We start from the raw sequence: 6,000 nt of genomic DNA, 5'->3' as shown, positions 1-6,000 counted from the left end.
TTTATACCGCAACATAAATATCTGACTTGCAGGTAGATCTAGGTAACTCTATTGCTAATTCATAGAGATCCATAAAAACTACAAATAAAAGGCAGTTCTCCAGAGCTCTAACTTGTTTGAGTGCAAAGTAATTGGAACATTGGGACTCTTGTTGCCTGCTGTGGAGTTTGGAAACAACCCTAGGATAATAGCAACCATATCCTGAAGCTGGCACTTCAAGTTTATCTGGGAAAAATCCATGTAATCTCAACATTATGTACTGTTTTCATGTCCATTCCAAAATCTTTTGAATATGTCCATATTAATTACTTCTTCCTAGATTTTATCTATTCTTGTTTCTTCTAATAGTATGTGAATCTTAAACACACACGCAAAAAGAGTTCATTTATATTGTGGCCAAGTCATTCTAGTCCATTCTAGAGTCTATTCCTTCTTTTGAGTTCCAGAGCTTGGTACCATTTTAATATTGTATTGCATCCTGAAACAACTTTTATTCTGGATGTTGATGCAATAAACAATATTTCATATTTATCTCATGTACCCATGATGGAGATGATCTGATGGGAATGACAGATTCTTATTCTGTTTGATGGAAACTTTCCATTGAGTTCCAATTTATAAACTCTGGACCAAAATGTGGGTTGGGAGAGGTGAGAGAATGAAATCAAGTGCATGATGATTAGTAATTATAAAGAACAAGTTTATGTCATTTAACACAATGAAGGTAGTGTGTCTAACCCAATTCTTAAACTTCAAGTCAACAAAAAAATATGAACCTGAGGACAGTGAAGACTTGCTTGATGTAGATTTCTTGTACATTGTGTTTTCTTGTTAGATTTAAACTATCAATAACTAGATTAAATGCAAGCAAAAGATTATGCTAAAAGAAATTAATCAGCACTTTTAAATATCTGTTCCTTATGATCAGGCACTTGGAGACTGACATTCTAGGTTTGCGGAGTAGAGCTTTGGGTGAACTCATCAGAAAGCTGTATATGAAACTGTAAACCACTCACTACACATAAAGTGAGAAGATATTCCATCTTGAATATATTGACTCTTCTGAGCGGCCTTCACTGACATTCCTATGGTGGCCAAGCTCCCTCACTTTTGGCTGTGATAACCTTGATCATTTATTACATTATAGGATTTGCACATTTGCCTGATTCTCCCTCTCTCCCACTGGTTTATCTTGAGCAGGACAAGGACTTTGCTACTTTGGTCCCTTCAGCATTCCTAGCACTTTATGTAATGCCTGATGCTCAAAAAAGTATGTTAAAAAGGTTTGAATATGTATGAAATACACGTGTTCTTTTGGAAGCAGATAAAAGAAGAACACCAAGAAGGCTATGCATGTGTGTAATTAGGATCTTAGAATGTCAGTTGTAATATAAAATATTTCACTCAAATCGAGTGCTTTACACAGAGCATTTTAGTATGCATTGCACAAATAATCTTTTTCAGTGAATCATTTTCAATAAGTACTTTTTCATAGAGCAAATGAAAAGGGAGTGAGAAAGAAGGTTATAGACAAAACATAGTAAAGCTTTATGATTAAAATTTCTGAGATCCTCAAGGTATTATTCCATGACTCAAGAAATAAAGGTCCTAAAATCAATTAAATGAAACCAAGTTCAGTATATTGTATTCAATACTTAGATTTTTTGAATTTTTATATAATGTTTATGTTTGCCAAAAGAATGAATTATTTATGCCTTAGATGTGCTGAAAGTAAGTAACTACAGTGATGAATGGGAAGATTTTCTTAATCACAGAGAGTAGCACATATACTATTTTCAAAGTTTCAGCAAATGTGCATAATTTTAGAATAACTTATAATAAATTAAAAACAATGTGAAATTTTGGTATGTGGCAAACCTCTAATTCTAGTTAGCTCTAAATGCATAGATGGAAATGTTGAGAAAAGCGGAAAGTCAGTTCCACAATAAAAGATTTTAGTTGTTGAAAAGTCTTTCTTCTAGGGGTACTTCAGACAAACTAAAACAACAACAACAACAACAACAACAACAACAAAACCCAATGGATGATTCCAAAAGCTTAAGAATTCACACTTCTTACCAATTGTCTAAGACATTCCACTTCAGCTTACAACTACCATAACTATCTGACTTCAACAACCAAACAAGTAACTCAGACAGCTGGCAAAAGACCAAATTTACACAGTCCCAAACCCAAGAATAATGTGTTTTAGAAATTGTGCACAATGTCACTCTAGAATTCTCTCTTTTCCCGAAACCGGCCACTGGAGATATTCTGATACATTTTCTTACATCTCAGGCTGATTTTGTGGGTGTTTAGAGTGGTCTGGCAGATATCCAGCTCAATTCAGGGGACCAGTTGGAACAGGGTCCCCTGTTCCTCTGCCGTCTTGCTCCTCCCCCTATGTCCAAAATTTTCTTTTTGAGGGAAGACCAAAAAAAAATATGGCATTTAATTTTCTAGCTCTTGCCTTTCTTTAAGCAAAATTATTTAATTTTTTGCAAAAAGGAATATACATTTGCATGAGTCAAACAACAAAAAGTCCCAAAGGTATATAGCAAATTGCCCCCTTCCCTCACAAAGTTTTTTGGAGTTCGTTTCCCAGTTTCACCAAGAAATAAATGTGCCTTGTTATTTTCTGTTTCACATCTTGCTCTTTGGAGTTTCTAGGAAGAGGTGTTTATGAAGCAATGTTCATCCTAGAAGTTAACGGTCAAACAGGAGGCGGGGGGGGAGGGGGTATTATTTTTTTTTTTTTCCAGTGTTGGCCTCCCCATTGTATTCAGTGCTCCTATCTGGCTGCCTGATTGAGAACTTTCTGTATCGTTTCAATTCCTAAAAAAAAAATTTCTTCCATTGACCTTGCCCTTTTGCCAGGGGCACCGGTTCTGCTGTAGTTGTCAATACCAAAGCTCTTCAAAGACTAATCCGCACTCATTGCCACTGTGTCTCCACCACCACACACTCACTCCTTGATTCTGTGAAATCTCATTTCTATACCACAACCTCTGCCCCCACCCCATCCCCAACACACACCCCATATACACATGCACACACACAGATTTCAGTATAATTTCTCTTTCTGGGATCACTATGACCTCCAGGCCATCCTAACCAACAACAGTGTCTGTCCATCAGGCTGGCAGCTCCCCAGACCTCTCCCTCGCTCCCTCCATGCGATTCCTTCCTTGGGGAGGCTCTTACTGCCCAACCTGGCTTCCTTCTCCTGGGCCTCAAGATACTGCTGGCTTCCTTCCCTTTTCATTGATTGCATTCTGTCTTCTCCCCCTTATTGTTGATTTTAGAGCTCTCTGCCTTTTATTTTATCATTCATTCATTCATTCTTTGCTCTAAGGCCTCTCTTCAGTTATCCCATCTACTACTGCTTCTTTGCAAGATAATACAAAAATCTCCTGTCGGGATCTTATCTCTCTCTCTGGAATGCCAGTTAGGGCCCTCCCCAGGGCTCCTGGGTACTGTACCCGATTGTCCCACTGCTATCTCAATGTCTACTAACCTCCATTCTATTTCCTAAACCAGGGCTTCTCCACGGAAAGTGATCTTGACCACGCCCTACCTCCCCTCTCCATGCACCCGTCCCCAGGATGCCTCCGGGGACCTTTCACAATGTCTGAGGACACTGTCACACTGTGGAGGGGTGCTGCTAGCCTCTTGTGGGTGGAAGCCACAGCTAGTGCTAACCATCCTGCAACATATGGGACAGCCCACAACAAAGACTTATCTGGCCCCCAGTATAAATAGTGTCCAAGCTGAAAAGCTGTCCTCATCTACTGACACTTCCTCATTTCTGCCACTAAGTCCCTCTAGCAGAATGAATTGGATTTAATCCTGGGTGGTTGTCTTTCTTCTCTGTTTTCTTCACGCTTCCCACTCCACTTAATAGGCAGGGTTTCACTTGGGTTGTTTCCTTGGAAATTTTTGTCCATTGATCATTTCCTTCATTCCAACTACCACCATCATTGCATGCATGCACTAGGGTAAAAATGTATATGTTTCACTGGTCTTAATGGCTCAAGTTTCTTTTCCCTCCTACCCTTACACACTGCTGCCAAATTAAATGTCCTCAAATACTGTTTTGAGGACACATTTCTGGAACCTCCCTGTTCTAGGATTAACAGTGGGGCCCCTCCTGCCCTTCTTCAATGCCGTGCGTGAACTTTCCATCCCAGCCAAGCTGGCCTGCTCATGATTCCCCTTTTTGCTCTAAATGTCATAACCAGTTAAATAATTCCAAGATAGTAGTAGTTCTACTAGAGAGCAAAGTAGTTCATTAGTTAACCATCAATGTCGACTGATTCATCATTTGGAAGTTTCTATCCCAGACATCTCAGAATATATCTAAGGATTGCAGAGCCAGAGAATCAGTTCTAATCTCTGCCCCTTAGTAGGCTGAGCAAGTTATATGCCACTTAGTAATTAGGCCTATTTCCTCGCCAGTAAAATGGGCTAACAAAAATGCTTACCCCATAGGGTTGCCATGGAATTTAGAATAGTCCCACCATCTAATAAGCACTACACAGTTATTCACCATTACTCCAAAAGAAAAGAGTGCTATAATATTTCCTTTACAAGCCCGTATGCGAAGATCACTACTGATGCATGGGGTCAATAATATCATTGTGCCTACTGGTGTGACAGCAAACGGACGCACCCTCTAATGCACTAAATTGTTTGCTCAGTTGCTGAGTATTTTCTGGAAACACCATCCACCGGATATTTATGCATATTGTTTTTCTGAGAAGCCCTAAAAGATTCTGGAAACCTAAAAATGCCTACAAGATGCAAAACCTCAATATACGTGCTATTCCCACGACAGTGAAGTTCTCTGTGTTGTCAGAGTTATCAAGTGTCTGCAGTTCAGTGTTCTACTTGTTCTCTATTAATTAATGTGGGGCTCTGATCTACTTGGGGAAACTGTAAAAAGCAATTAAGAGCAAACCAGACCCAAGAATAAAGGAACGGCTCTCTTTCTCCTTTTTATCCTTTCCCAGAGTTTCGATGTTTTGCAGTGTAGCTCCCCATGGGTGGGTCGGGAGGTGGAGCTATTCGTAAGGAATTTATTCTGAAATTAGAGGGGGTGGGAGAACCTGCATCTCTCCCCTAAACCCTGCGCCCGCCTTTCAGAGTTGCTGCTGTCATCCCGCTCTTTCGTCTCCTTCCCCTAGGTGGTCTCTCTTCCTGGAGTGATGGTAGGAGCAGGGAATGCTGAACAGATGGGACCATGTGGATATGTAGCTACAAGACGTTATCGCCTGGCGTACAAGCTCCGGATAGCCATTTTATTTTGCAACTCGAATTCCTCCCTTTCGCGATCCCCTCTGCACAGTATCCAACTCTCCCCAACTCCTCTCTCAACCACCACCCCCTTAAGTGGAGCTAGTAGAACAAGTGAGGATCTGCCTGTAATTACTGCTTAATTCATTTGCATGTGGATGTTCTCATTATAATGTCATTAGCATGGGGAGGGAGTCCGGTTGCCAGAGCAACCAGGAGTGGGGCAGGTGCAGTTCAGCCTCAGATGGATTCTCGACTCCATTTGGTCAAACTCCACCTGTATTCCTGGCTCTTACCACTCTGGTGGTTGCCAGAATGAAAACATTCCGCAGCTTTACCCTCTTTATTTTGGCTGTGTCTCTGGAATTTCTTGGTAACCTGTACAGTTCTGACTGGTTTTAGAACTCCCTTTATTTTAACGTGCCGTGCACGGGGACTTCAGCTTCTAGTCTGTGCTCTCCAGTATGGGAACCATTGGCTACATGTCGCCATTGAGCCCTTGGAATGGGATTAGTAGGAACTGAGTTGCGCTATTGGGTAATATACACAATGGTCTTCAAAGACTTATTATGAAAAAAAGAAAAGAGTATAATTAGCTCAATAAATTTCTGAATTTTGAAAACATATTGAAATGGAAATTTTCACATATATGGGGGCTGAATAAAAATATTGTTGAAGTTCATTTTACCTAGCTCTTCCTATTTT

The sequence above is a fragment of the Mustela erminea genome, chromosome 8 (assembly GCF_009829155.1).
Source record: "Mustela erminea isolate mMusErm1 chromosome 8, mMusErm1.Pri, whole genome shotgun sequence".
Lineage (NCBI taxonomy): Eukaryota > Metazoa > Chordata > Mammalia > Carnivora > Mustelidae > Mustela > Mustela erminea.
The sequence above is the reverse complement of the archived record's forward strand: the minus strand, read 5'-3'. Positions refer to the sequence as shown.